The sequence below is a fragment of the Octopus bimaculoides genome, chromosome 3 (genome assembly GCF_046866305.1).
Source record: "Octopus bimaculoides isolate indiv1 chromosome 3, ASM4686630v1, whole genome shotgun sequence".
NCBI lineage: Eukaryota > Metazoa > Mollusca > Cephalopoda > Octopoda > Octopodidae > Octopus > Octopus bimaculoides.
Genome location: NC_142930.1, coordinates 105,004,180 through 105,020,028, shown reverse-complemented (window position 1 = coordinate 105,020,028; position 15,849 = coordinate 105,004,180).

Genomic DNA, 15,849 nt, shown 5'->3' with positions numbered 1-15,849 from the left:
TGAGATTTACTTTCAGACACGAATATGTTAGGTTAGTGTTAACCCAACAAATTGAAAGTCTGTCTAAAAGGTCAAAATTAACTTCAACCCAACACAGTTTCAACATGAATGAAATGCGAAAGGATGTCTTAATTCTATAGAAATCTTTACTTAAGGGACATTTTGTCGGTAAAACAATTCACAACAATTAAATTGAACGCTAAAAGTAGCTACAGCTCGGTGTACCTATGAAGAAAAAATACAATGCTTCCGAAGTTCTTCCTCGTATGAGCAATAATATTTTAATACACACTCACACACACACACACACACACACACACACCCACACACACACACACACATACACACACACACACACACACACATATATATATATATCCTTTGGTTAAAAATCATACTTAACAAGATTCAAAATTATATATAAATGAAGATTCACGAGTTTTATTAAGGATGATATAAATATATTTAATAAATCATTACGTGCTCAGTGACATCGCATCATCTCAATGAATCGAGTGAACACAGTAGCTCTCAATGGAGAAATTGGTTTCCATAGTCCAAATGCAATTTGCATACTCATGTTCGACTCTACCATAACGTATAAGGAATAATTAACTATGGCATTGTTTTGATAAATGAATTTTCTTTGCTACAATCTATCCTATAATTTGCTTTACAAAATTCTAACCAATATTCAAACCTATAATTTTGAATTGTGCTCGGAGTTTTCTACAACTGTTATATTGTGGGTTTAAAACTTTTATCGTTATGTTTATATGCACAGTTTTAGAGGCAAGCCTAAATATGTGTTTAAACGTAAATAATATGTATATAAAAAGTTTAGTTGTAGAGTTGGTATTTTGATGAGACAGTAATAGGGCATTTATATATAGCGTAATTTGTGCATTGGCTCGCGGTCAAGTCTATGTTTACACCCTTGGATTTTGGCTGATTTAGAGAACAGCAAAAACAGTATATGCTGGAAATATTGATATATCCAGACCAGGTAAGCTCAGATCTAGAAACCTATGATTATAGACATCCCAGCAATAATAATCCTTTCTACTAAAGGCACAAGGCCTGCAATTTGGTGGGAAGGGACAAGTCACTTACATCCAACCCAGTGTTTCACGGGTACTTAATTTATCGACCCCGAAATGATGAAAGGCAAAGTTGACCTTAGCGGGATTTGAACTCACTACGCAGCGACGGTCGAAATGTCGCTAAAAACATTTCGTCCAGCGTGCTAACGATTCTTCCAGCTCGCCGCCTTAATATTAATAATAATGATAATAATAATAATAATAATAATAATAATAATAATAATAATAATAATAATAATAATAATAATGATAATAATAATAATAATAATAATAATAATAATAATAATAATAATAATAATAATAATAATAATAATAATAATAATGTGGAATCTAAAAACAGAAACAATTCCTATCATAGTAGGTGCCTTAGGTATAATAAAAAAATATTCAGACAAATACATAACAAAAACACCAGGACTTACAAATATATATAACATACAGAAAATTGCACTACTGGGTACTGCACACATTCTACGCAAAACACTTTCAATACAGTAACCATAAGAGCACCACAGCAAACCACAGCACATACCCAAGGCGCACAGAGCTGCGCTCGGTAGTGAAGTGAAAGCACGTTATAAAAATAAAACTACTGAACAATAATAATAATAATAATAATAATAATAATAATAATAATAATAATAATAATAATGATAATAATAATAATAATAATAATAATAATAATAATAATAATAATAATAATAATAATAATAATAATAATAATAATGTGGAATCTAAAAACAGAAACAATTCCTATCATAGTAGGTGCCTTAGGTATAATAAAAAAATATTCAGACAAATACATAACAAAAACACCAGGACTTACAAATATATATAACATACAGAAAATTGCACTACTGGGCACTGCACACATCCTACGCAAAACACTTTCAATACAGTAAACATAAGAGCACCACAGCAAACCACAGCACATACCCAAGGCGCACAGAGCTGCGCTCGGTAGTGAAGTGAAAGCACGTTATAAAAATAAAACTACTGAATAATAATAATAATAGCAATAATAATGATGATGATGATGATGATGATGATGATGATGATAATGATAATAATAATCTTAGCTTTCTTTTTTCAAAATACGTTTTGAAAGTTGTTATTTCTCGGGACTCGAACGACCTCTTATAGTTTCTCTCGTTGGCGCGTTTCTCTACAGACTTTACCTAACATACCAAGGTTGCTGTAAAGTTCATAACCTTCGGTAAAAGAAAATACAGGGGAATCAGTTAATTATGATTTTATTCAACATATTCCCGTCTCAGGTTTATACGCGTATTGCAGCAGTCCTTCAGTTTTCCTAAACCCTGTAAAAGAACTCGGAAGGTTGGGCTTCCAACCAGGTTTTCCGCGATACCTTTCAAGCCAGGAACTTTTCAGCAGTCCCTCGTATAACTGAAAGTTTCTTATCGACGTGGTTTTGGCAGTGTTCATCAAATTCCCTCTTCCGCATCAATATCCTCCTAAATCTTTCCCATATGAGAATCAATAGGAATTAATATGCCCCTGCCAGATGTTTTACACTAATCTTGCCTTCTTTTCTACCTATACTTCGCTATTAACAAAGAATAGATATGTTAATCGACTTTCCAACAAATAGTTCTATTCTATAACTTTCCTTTATAGTCCATCAACATCCTCTTGAGAAACTCGATGATCAATAATCTTAGTGGCTATATTCTTTGAATAATTTCCAAAGGTTCCTGAATGAATCTGCATATAAAAGGGTAAAACCTAACTGTAACCGCAAGCCAAAGTGAAGTAGCACGCACGGGAGCCTATATGTGGTCGCTAAATTTGCTGGAAATAGCAGTGAAGTCTCAATGGATAACATAATGCTTTGTATCACGGCTGACACTACCTTGGTACTTGACGAAAAATAAAACGGGGCTATAGGGCAACAACGCGCGGCAATAATTCAAAATGGTCTATTACTGTTCACTTAGTATCCCGACCCTGCTATTATATTCTTTTATTTCTATATATAAATCTAGTAGCTTTTATACACACCGTATAGTTATGATGCACAATAGAGCCATTACAAGCAATTTCGAACGTAAATTGAATCATTATTTAGGAATATTAAGACTATAGTTAAAACAAATGAATTTATAAGCTCAGATATTTATATTTAATTGTAGCTGTGACTTTATTAAATATTTCTCCAAGATATAATAAATAAAATTAGATCATATGTAATTGTGAATATTTGAATAAATATACATAAACAAATTCAGATAATTGTTTTTATAGTATGAAATTCATAAAGAAATGTTAGTCGACATATCCAGCCATCAGGGGACTACATAGCCATAAAAACAACAGACACTAAGGCGACCAGATGAACATAATTCCACAAAACAGTTAGAATAAGAAATGCCAGGAACAAAATAACGAAAAACAACAAAAAATGATAATTTAATAAAACAGTGGAGTGTGGTCAGAGATTCTACTGCTTTATCACCCCAACACGATGTTAAATAAGTTTATAAACCAAGATAGCAAAATAGGCGACGTTGGAAGAGTGGGGTATGAAATTATGAACTGCCTCCTGAAAGAGAGAGAGGAAGAGGGAGAGAGAGAGAGGAAGAGGGAGAGAGAGAAATTATATGTACAGATCTATCCATCAATCTATCTATCTATCTACCGAGATACATATGTGCGCATGCATGTGTGTATGTATGTATGTATGTATGAATGTATATATGGGCATATATACATACATACATACATACACACATATATATATATATATATATATATATATATATATATATATATATATATATGTATATATATATATGTATATATATATATATGTATATATATATATATATATATATATATATATATATATATACGTATATATATATATATATATATATATATATATATATATATATATATATATATATATATACAGGCACAAGTACATACATACATGCACGTATATACGTCTGTATATATATATATATATATATATATATATATATATATATATATATATATATATATATATATATATATATATACATATATATATATATATATATATATATATATATATATATATATATATATATATATATATATATATATATATATATATATATATATATATATATATATATATATATATATATATATATATATATATATATATATATATACAGGCACATGTACATACATACCGCTACACATGCACATATACATGGGTACAAATTCAAGAAAGAACTGTACGCAATACAGTATATTTGTAGATAAATATATAGACTCTTGAGTGAACCTCTGATCATCTCTCTCTCTATATATATATATATATATATATATATATATATATATATATATACCATGTATATATACATGCGAGTGTCTACATGAACAGGAAACATTGAATATTCTATTCTCAAAAAATATTATTAACGATAGGAAACATGGTTTTATAAGGAACTGAGAAAACCAGTTTTACAGATTGAATGGAATTGCAGGCTGAATGTTTTATCGTGTTTTGTTTCAATGGTTTACACCAAGTGAAAATGCTAGCGAGGTGGATATCGCCTTTTATCCCTTTCAGCCAGATCAACAAAATCACAAGGAACTGGCACCGAGTCAATCGAGTATATCCACCTTCTATAAGTTCATGGCTTTCTGCCAATACAATTATATAACAAATTATTAAATCTATATTCATGACGTAATATTTATGTTTTAGATGTTCTGATACAAAATAATAACCAAAGTAAATATTTCGACTTTATTTAAAATATTGTTACAACGATTTCATTTCACACGTAACAAATAGCTATCTCATTCTCCCCTCGCCGATGTTTTTCCACGTCTTTTATTACTCTTATTATTTATGATCCCTCTCCGTAGAATTAATTACCATGGTAACCATTTCGTAACTATTATACAGCGTGTATATGGGGTGGGGGGGCATACAATCTGCATATCATTTCGTATATTGCTTATGTATTAGTTGTAGTTGAACACACTCTTAGTCAGAAGCATTTTCAATCTGTGGTTATTCCATCATAATTGCGATTAGAGTCTGCCCGAAAGCGTTATCTTCATTCACCTTATTTAAGATGATTTGGGGGATTTCAGATGCTATTGCTGGCAGTTCAGCCTACTACGTACATACTCCTTTGTCGTACTATTTATAAATGCAGTTTGTGTAGAAAGCAAATGGTCAATTATATGAAGTACCAGAAACTAAGTTTAAATTTTATGAGATCATATCTATTGTGTTTCGTCATGTATGAAAGCATTTAATCGGACACGGTGTGTCTATATACTAAATTTCCTGGAATATGCTTACTATATAACTCTCAACAGTAGAACATGCAACTCAGAACAGCTTAACAGAGGATAGTATCTACGTGTCAGTTTACTAAATCCTGGGGCTCTTATAGGACAAAAGATGAGTTAGATGTTAATATCGTCATTTATAAAATTAGTATGTAGCTTTTAATGGGAAGTTCTAAAAGCAGATTTCTGACGTGTTTTGGAAAATTTGTAACAATTGCTTTCTCCGGAGTCACATCCCTATGATGATCATATTCGTCACAAAATCGCCGACAATAATCACTGGATTGCGCAATTCATTTCAATTATTCCCCAAATTTATTTCTAAGTTATAAAAATTGTTATCGTACAAAAAATTTGTCGCAAAAGTAACGTAAAAAAATCGCCGAAAACAATCACAGTAATGAAAACTTGCGAATTTAAAATTTCAGGATTGCGAGTCCGGATTCGGCCCGAAATGTTTTTAATTTACTCACGGAGTCGGCCTTTAGATTATAAAAATTGTTATCGTACAAAAAATTCGTCGCAGATAGTCACATAAAGAAAAAAAAAAAAATCCTAAAATAATGGCAGTAATGAAAACTTGGGAATCCAAAATTTCAGGATTGTGGATCCGGATTCGGTGCGAAATGCTTTAATTTACTCACAGAGTCGGCCTAATTCCACAATGGTATGATATTTTAGGCTACGGCGTCTAGAAGTATAGTTGAAAACGTGTGACACACTGACACACTGACATTCGCATTTATTATATTAAATTAGTAACTACAAACACCCGAATGCAGACAGGCACTCATATACACACATGCAAACGCATACTCCCAACGCACACTCATTCCAATGCACGTGTTCACTTATGCCCATATAAATTTGGCTATCCTCTGTTTGTAACTTTCATAGAATTACAAATATTTATTATTGCGTCTCTTCTTCGTAAATATGGACTTCCTACGAACGGAAACATCCGATACTTGAAAGCTTTCATGCAAAATCCTGGTGTCAATGTCTCCAATTTATGACTATAACTTTGTATCATTACTGCTAAAATGTGGTTTTATTGAAGAAGTGCTGTCATCAATAACTTCGCGCCAGGAATTTGCGAACAATGTTACATAAAGCTTATAGTGTGAAGCAGCAACAATATCTTTTATCTATTACTTGTTTCAACCCCCAGCTGCAACCATACTGCGGCACCACCTTCCAGGGTTTTAGTCGAACGAATCAATCCAAGTGCTTATATTTTAAAAATCTGGTACCTATTGTATTTGTCTCTTCTGCTGAACTGATGAGTGACAGAGACGTAGTAAGCTTACTAACACCGGCTGAAAAGCGGTGGTAGGAGAGAAAGACATAACGAATTGTTAGTGAAGAAAAAAGAAGGTGTGGGTAAGTGAAAGGAGTGCTTCGCTCACGTGACGCTTTTAAGCGGGTGACACATTTGGGTCTGCTGTGTAAGTCTGTATAAGATATGATAAATGGCAGGTAGCAGGTGATAAAGTCAAAGGCTTCCTCGACCGGTGCACACTCTAGTTCCGCCCGCTGGAATGAAAGACATTACCAAGATGGTGTTTGTTTACACTTTCCCCCTCCGCAAAAAATTCCAAATTGAATGAATTTGCTTTGCGGGAAGGACTGTTCCAAAGAAGTCGCGTATTGTCCTTGCCTTCGAAACGCAGAGTAGCTGGAACAGGGACAACTGAAAGAACGGAAATATTTTTTATGTTGCATGTCTCGTTTCTCTGTTTGTTTTTTTCGTTGTTCGAAAAAAAGTTCGTTTTTTGTCTTCGTCTTTATGTTTCCGTTTCTCATTGTGTTTAACGTTTTTTTTGTGATGTCCTGTACCCATATATGCATGTATCTCTTTTTTTTCTCTTTTTACTTGTTTTAGTCATTTGACTTCGGCCATGCTGGAGGACCGCCTTTAGTCGAGCAAATCGACCCCAGGACTTATTCTTTGTAAGCCTAGTACTTATTCTGTCGGTCTCTTTTTGCCGAACCGCTAAGTTACGGGGACGTAAACACACCAGCATCGGTTGTCAAGCGATGGTGGGGGAACAAACACAGACACACAAACACACATACATATGTATATATATACATACATACGACGGGCTTCTTTTCAGTTTCCGTCTACCAAATCCACTCACAAGGCTTTGGTGGGCCCGAGGCTATAGTAGAAGACACTTGCCCAAGGTGCCACGCAGTGGGACTAAACCCGGAACAATGTGGTTGGTAAGCAAGCTACTTACCACATAGCCACTCGTATATATATAGATTTAAGTACATCATATATGTATGGATATATGCGTATATATATATATATATATATATATATACTCATCAAAGATGAAAATTCGACGACACATTAAATCCTGTTAAAGGTGCAACAGCATGAATCAGCTTACAAACTGTATGTCACTCAGCATGGTGTAACGTTCATGTCGTTCAACAGAAAGGAATTGAAATCTCATCGATGGTAAATTAGAAAAAACAGTTTGGGGAAACTAAATGTTTACAGTACGAAACATTCATACACACACAGACACACTCACACATGTGTGTGTGGGTGTATACATAAGTAGACACATATATATATATATTTATATATATATATATATATATATATATATATATATATATATATATATATATATGTGTAGATACACACACACACACACACACACACACACACACACACACACACACACACACACACACACACACACACACACACACACACACACATATATATATATATATATATATATATATATATATGTGTGTGTGTGTGTGTGTGGATGTTAATGGACAAAATAACTTTTATGGTTGAAGTCGATTTTGTTTTCTTTTGTAATTCTCAATTAAATGAAATCAAAATATATATTTAGTTTAATTTCAAAACCTCAGTTTTAGATCAATTTCTTTTGATATTTGCTTGGAAACAATTTCATATCGATTTTTTTTTTATCGTTTCTCTATTCAAACAATGTGTTAATTTATAAAACAGATAAATGATTTATTTATTTCTCACATAGCCAACTACAAACAAACAAGCTAAGACACTAATCATACGCCTGTACGTACATACATACATGCATACATTCATACAAATATATATATATATATATATATATATATATATATATATATATATATATATATATATATATATATATATATATATATATATATATACATATATACATACATGCATATAGATACACATATGCATATATATATATATATATATATATATATATATATATATATATATATATATATATATATGTATATATATGTATGTATATATGTATATATATATATATGTATATATGTATATATAGACATATATTTATATAGGTATATATATACATTCATATATATATATATATATATATATGTGTGTGTGTATATATGTATATATATATAAAACAAGGCAAACTTGAACTGTCTATCATGTCATGTCTGATTGAGAATGGATGAACAATAGTAATCACTAGGGTCAATAATTAGAACTAATGATTGTAGGAGAAGTAGGAGTAAGATGAAAATCACCTCATCATACCAGATTTTCTCTCTGAAAGTTAATGTACAATCGTTAAGATTAAAAGCGAGGCAATCTCAATGGTTAAATGTCTTGTATGTTAGTTTCGTGCAGGAGGCTTCACCGGTTATAGAATACTATCAACTCTTTCGCCTGCTTTTCCTGTATCCCATCGCATTAGCCGTAGCTGTTGTTGTTGTGCCCTAGAAAATATAAAGAGGAGAGGTTGCAGCTTTGCAATTAGTGCCATTTTCTATATGACTCTGAATTTCAAAAATTAAGCTTATCTTTCATAAGCTAAATTATTTCCATTAATTTACGAGTTACGAAATTTATTCCATTAATTTCGCAAATCGGTATTGTTTCCAAATCATTGTGAAAAGATAGATTAATTTTAAGGAAGACGTTTCTATAATAACTTGTATTGTAATCGAAATTTCTAGAAGTTCTGGTATTTTTTATATAATATGTAGATATTCTTAACAGAATATAAGTAAAACTTCGTTCTTAATTTGAAAATTATCATCAGTCAGCAACGATATGGAGTAAATGAAGCTGGTAGAAATAAAAGGTGTCTTACTGATATACGCAAATGGTATATATCTCATTGATGAATAAGAGAAGGGGTGAAGGTTTGAAAAATAAATAAGCTTGGTCAAAATACAATTAGTTTAAAACTGAATCGTCCTTTACGTAGCGACCATTCCGTTTGAATAAATTTCTTCAGAATGTCAAGTTAGAATAAAGGAAAGATAAAATATGACAGAAGTCTGTTTAAATGGTATCCAAACCGAAGTCGTAACAAATTTAATATTACTAACAATTATAAAATTAGATGGGAGTGAGCGTTGATAAATTTGCAACGGTTAACACCGATGAAAGTGAGAAATTATTGAGTGTTAAATTAAGAAAATGAAGAACATGAAATATTTTATGAATACGATAACGGAAAAAAAATGATATATAAAAGTAGGAGCTTAGATTTCTCATCTTTAAGGCGGTGAGTTGACAGAATCGTTAGCACACCGGGTAAAATACTTAGCAAGTATTTGTCGGTCTTTACGTTCTGAGTTCAATTTCCGCCGAGGTTGACTTTGCCTTTCATCCTTTCCCGGTCGATAAAATAAGTACCACTTGAACACTTGTGAACTTTAAACGATTTAAGTTTCTCTGTACGTGGGATGAAATATTCTCTAAGGACATTATATATCTCCATAGTATAAAGATTATAAGTGTTATTATTCTCGAACATTCACTTCCTTTAACAGATATGGTATTCAATCATCCGTTAGTAAGCAAATATTGATTCCAAAAATTGTCAATGTTGTAGTGTTTTTTAAAAGCTGTTTTTGTGCGAGAAAATCCTTAATTTAAATAGACAGGAGATCATACTGAGGTAAACTCGGTTGTCGTTGGTACTTCTAAACATTCGTTAGATTCGAGAGAGCAATTGTTAGGACCAGCGCATTTACGCAAGTCTGTTTCTATTAGTCAATGGCTTCTTTATATTGACAAACTTTAGATGTGCTTTGACGAGCTTCATTATCGTCAGATTTTGGGGTCGCTGATTACAAATGTTTCATAGTGATCTCATAAAATATTTTGGTGGAATTTACTGTGTTTACCTGGAAATGTTTCTTAGGGAAATTAAAGCAGATTAAATACAATGCAATACTGAACGGGAATGAGTGTTAGGTTACGTTTCTTTTTCTGCTTTTGATTTTAGTTGGTGGGAGGCAGACGTCAGCTGATTATACTCCAAAATACGTAATTAAATTTCAAGCAAAACTGAATATAAAACACCTCTAAAAATATCAGCAGAAGAGGCCGTTACTGATAATTTGGTGTCTCCCTAATAATAAAGGAGGTAACTATGAATCTAATAATTTTGAAAGAATGTTTTACATGCTTAATTCTTTAATTATTTCGAAAAGAGCTTTTACTGTTTTATGAAGTAATATCTTTTTTGCCACTTCATATCTTCAGACTGTAATGTCTTTTTCGTGTTCTTCAGTTAATTATATATAAATTCTTTCAGCTCAAAGCAAAAAGATGTAGAAATAAAGAATATAAAGAAAATACAAGTAGAGACTGGAAAAGGTTGAATTACAAAATAGCTGCTAATCATTTCGAAATCTAGGTAAAGTATGGTTTCAATTCAATCTCTTCTGTACTTCACTTTACATTTTACATTTTATAGGTTTCCGAGTCTGTGTCAGGTGATAGTGTTGAAATATAAAGATACTGATGTATACCTATTTAATTGACCTGGTATTGAAATACATAATTCTGAGGATCATGATAAAAAGTGTAGATGTCTTAATTTCAAGTTAGTTATTTTAGTTTTTGTTAACTGTTCTTATGGCATCATGATTTATATGGTTCTACATTAACGTCGCTATTCCTTCTCTTATCGAACCGATAAGTTATTCACACTTTATTACATATACGAAAGAAAAGCGAAAATAAAAATATAGGTAATATATAAAAATTACGTCAGCTTGAAGTGATATGAAGAATATGAACAAAAATGGTGGCAATAAATCATATGGAGTGAACATAAAAACACACATACTGACACACGCATACACATATATACATCCATACATATGCATATAAACATACACTTATGCATACATCTCTCTCTCTCTCTGTATATATATATATATATATATATATATATATATATATATATATATATACATACATACATATATATGTATTTGTATATATATATATATATATATATATATATATATATATATATGTATTTGTATATATATATATATATATATATATATATATATATATATATATGTGTGTGTGTGTGTGTGTGTGTGTGTGTGTATGTGTGTATACATATAAATATGCATATTTACATGCTCATTTACACTTATACTATAAAATAAATTACATATCTCGGATATAAGAAACGCAACAGAGGAATGCAATGCGTGACACCTTTCCTGTAATCGTGAGGAAATTAAAGTGATTCCGTATGATTTACACACCGTTTCAGTTACAACATCCTATTCACATGGAATAGAATAACTTCAGTTGATGATTGTCATTAAAAATATTCGGAAATTCTAATGAACGTGCTAAAAACATCCAAAGAGCTAATGGGTTAATAACGTCAACACACTGGAAAGTTTTCATGGTGCAGACAAATTAAGAGATTTCAAATACATTAATCGCTGAAATGATACAGTGAAAAACTTTCTTGTTTAAAGAATTAAAATTGAACTCTTGTTTTACACTTTCAGTGAGGTTTATAACACATTTCTATTTTTTATTTTTTATCTCTAATTGCTTTACGAGGTGATTTAAGACGGGTAGCAGCGACTCTATAATTAATTGATCGAAGTAGATCTGGAATATCTACTAAAGACAAACAAGCAACATTTCAAATACCATAATTTGCTTTGTATAATTTGTAGCATTATTTCAGTTGCTACCGTTACTCTTAATACGACACTATTGCATTTATTCGAAAATGTGTAACAATTTTTATTCACTCAAGTTTGTATGAGTCAAGTGGTTGAGACAGAAATTATGGTAATCTTGTTTCTGTTCTAGTGACTGTATTTGCTTATACACATCTGTATAAGGGGCATTAGTTCGGGATAGTATCGGAAAGTCACGTATATATATATATATATATATATATATATATATATATATATATATATATATATATATATATGTGTGTGTGTGTGTGTGTGTGTGTGTGTTTGTATGTATATATATATAATATATATCAGTGATCTTCATTAAGATCGTGCATATGATGTGCAATCAGTGAGACCGTTTTTACTCCTCTAATAGATTTACATTTTGTTGAGAACTTTGCTGTGGCGATGATAATCTGTTTATAACTTTATGTACGATCGCAATCAGCTAGATCATATAGCAGACCCTTGTGTTTGTTAGGTATTTTTCGGTAAAAAGAATTGAGCTACGTTAATAACTGCATTCTTAAACTGCTCCTTGACACTCAATACTCAACTTCGATTTTACATTCTGGGAGGTATAGTCATTAGATGTCAAGTTAATTTGAGCTGATATTTTTTATAAGATTATTTATGTTGTATCCTTCTGATTCTGTAAACGCAGAATAGCCGAATGATTAAGAAAATCGTATCGCTAAGCCTAGTTCAATAAATACTTAGTTTAACAAGTGCTATTTCCATCTATACACCATTTCCCGACAACTCTTCGGTACTTATGACAACAGATTCTTATCGTCAGGTTGAGAGACCAACTTATATTATACTAGCAGTATAACCCGACGTTGTCCGGGTGTGACTTATTACGCCATCTACGATAAGTCTTGCTAGGTGAAAATCAACTAAAAAAGAAAGCCTTACAATGAAAAAACCCTTATGATGTAAATATGTTCATAATTCAAATGACGAAATTAATAGGGAACGTCTGAAGGCTGTTTTGTGTAACATTATTAAGTGTACGTAAATTTCATCCGTCTAATTGGCTATACAAATGCTTGTGCAAAACAACTTCTTGCGCTGCCTTGATTATACAAAGCCGGGTAATTCCTTTTCGCAGGAGCTAGGACGGCAATTTGTGATGAAGCAATTGCTAGCGATCTGTTGCTACACAGTTCTGCCAGAATTCTATCAGATTGGGCAGTAGATGATGATGCACCGTTTTGCATTATGTTCAAAGTAACTTCTGGAATGTGGTGAATTGCTGCAGTCTGTTGCTGTCTTTTTAAACCGGTTGCTTTCTTTCCTCAGCAAGCTGTCTTGTTTGGAGGCATAATCTATGTACATATTAAACAGAACAACAAAAGTTATAACAAAAGTTTTCACATTTCGGTGATTTTTCAGATTAACACTCGCACGATTACGTAAACGTAACCGTAAGACTAACCCTCATCGTAACCCTAAAACCGTAACCCTAACACCCTAGTGAAAATCGTGCGGGTGTTAATCTGAATAATAATAATAATGACCTCTCCAGATCAAACTCCCAACTCACAACTAAGGGTTTTTATATAGAATAGATCCGCACCCGGTGGAAAAATTGAAAGAAAAATAGTGTTGTAGTTGAAGTGCACCGTATATTGAACAAATATGAAGGAACAAATGCGCGCTGCGAAAGGGGTGGGTGGGGAGAGTGCTCGGAAAATTCACACAACCCGAGCACTAAATCTCAACGTCCGGTTACAGGAGTGAAACAAAAATCATGTAATACTTCTAATGCAATGTATATTGAACAAATATGAAGAGTTTTCTTTTATTCTTTTACTTGTTTTAGTCATTTGACTGCGACCATGCTGGAGCACCGCCTTCAGTCGATAAAATCGACCGCAGGACTTATTAAGCCTAGTACTTATTCTATCTGTTTCTTTTTGCCGAATCGCTAAGTTACGGGGGCGTAAACACACCAGCATCGGTTGTCAAGCGATGGTGGGGGAACAAACACACACACACATATATACGACGGATTTCTTTCAGTTTCCGTCTACCAAATCCACTCACAAGGCTTTGGTCGGCCCGAGGCTATAGTAGAAGACACTTGCCCAAGGTGCCTCGCAGTGGGACTGAACCCGGAACTATGTGGTTGGTAAGCTACTTACAACGCAGCCACTCCTGCGCCATTACAGAAATGTTTTTCATACAATTCTCTTTTAGGATTAGGCACACGTGCGCAAAAGGGAACAGTTTGACCGTTGGAATCATGGTCAAATGAATGTTTTCGACACAAAATTCCTTTTGTTTTGCGAACAAAAGGAATTTTTGCGACGAAGGCATTCATTTGACCATGATTCCAACGGTGTGCCCAACCCTAAAAGAGAATGATTTGAACAGCGACAACCAGTAAAACGTGTGATTCCACACACGATATGACATTGAAGAAGGCCAGATCGTTGGATCGATTTGTGTGGAGGTGCAGAAATTGTAGGGAAAGCATTTCTATAAGGACGAAGACTTTTATGGAAAAGTCAAAGTTGTCATTGCAGAAAATTTTTCTCATCGTCTTTCTCGAACATATTCCCCCTTCCCTTTCGCAGCGCGCATTTTTTCCTTCATATTTGTTCAATATACGGTGTACTTCAACTAATACACTATTTTTTTTTCAATTTTTTCACCGGGTGCGGATCTATATAAAAACCCAACTAAGTTTCAAGTGTATATATATATGGGCAGCACACACACACATACACACCAAATAAAAAAAATGTTAGTAAGTACAGAATTTCAGCATTATATATTAAGATGGGCAACATACACACACACTAAATAAAAAAAATGACAGGTATTTGTATGTATGTGTGTATTAATGTGTATTCTGTGTCTATATATGGTAGTAATTAAATGCGTTTTGAGAAAGATATTTAAACAATTCAGTTTGTAAGGAATAGATGTTTGACTGTCGATCGTATTTGGAAGAGAATGACAGATATTTGTATGTATGAGTGTGTGAGTTCAAATTCCGCCGAAGTTGACTTTGCCTTTCATCCTTTCGGGGTGTAAAGAATAAGTACCAGTTGAACACAGGGATCAATATAATCGACTATTCTCCACCTGCCAGAAGCCGCCGTTGTGGGAAAAATTCAAAATAATAATAATAATGATAAATAAATAATAATAATAATGACCTCTGCCGATCAAACTCCCAACCCACAACTAAGTCTTAAGTGTATATATATATGGGCAACACACACACTAAATAAAAAAGATGTTAGTAAGTAAAAGTGTTTTAAAAAAGATTGTTAAATTTTCAGATTAACAGCCGTACGATTTTCACTACAGTGTTAGGGTTAGGGGGTACTACTAAAGCAGCACGGTCCCGAACGCGCAGTCGCGCAGTCACGAGTCCGCGCTAGCTAGTCTTGAGTGGTCGATCCTAACCCTA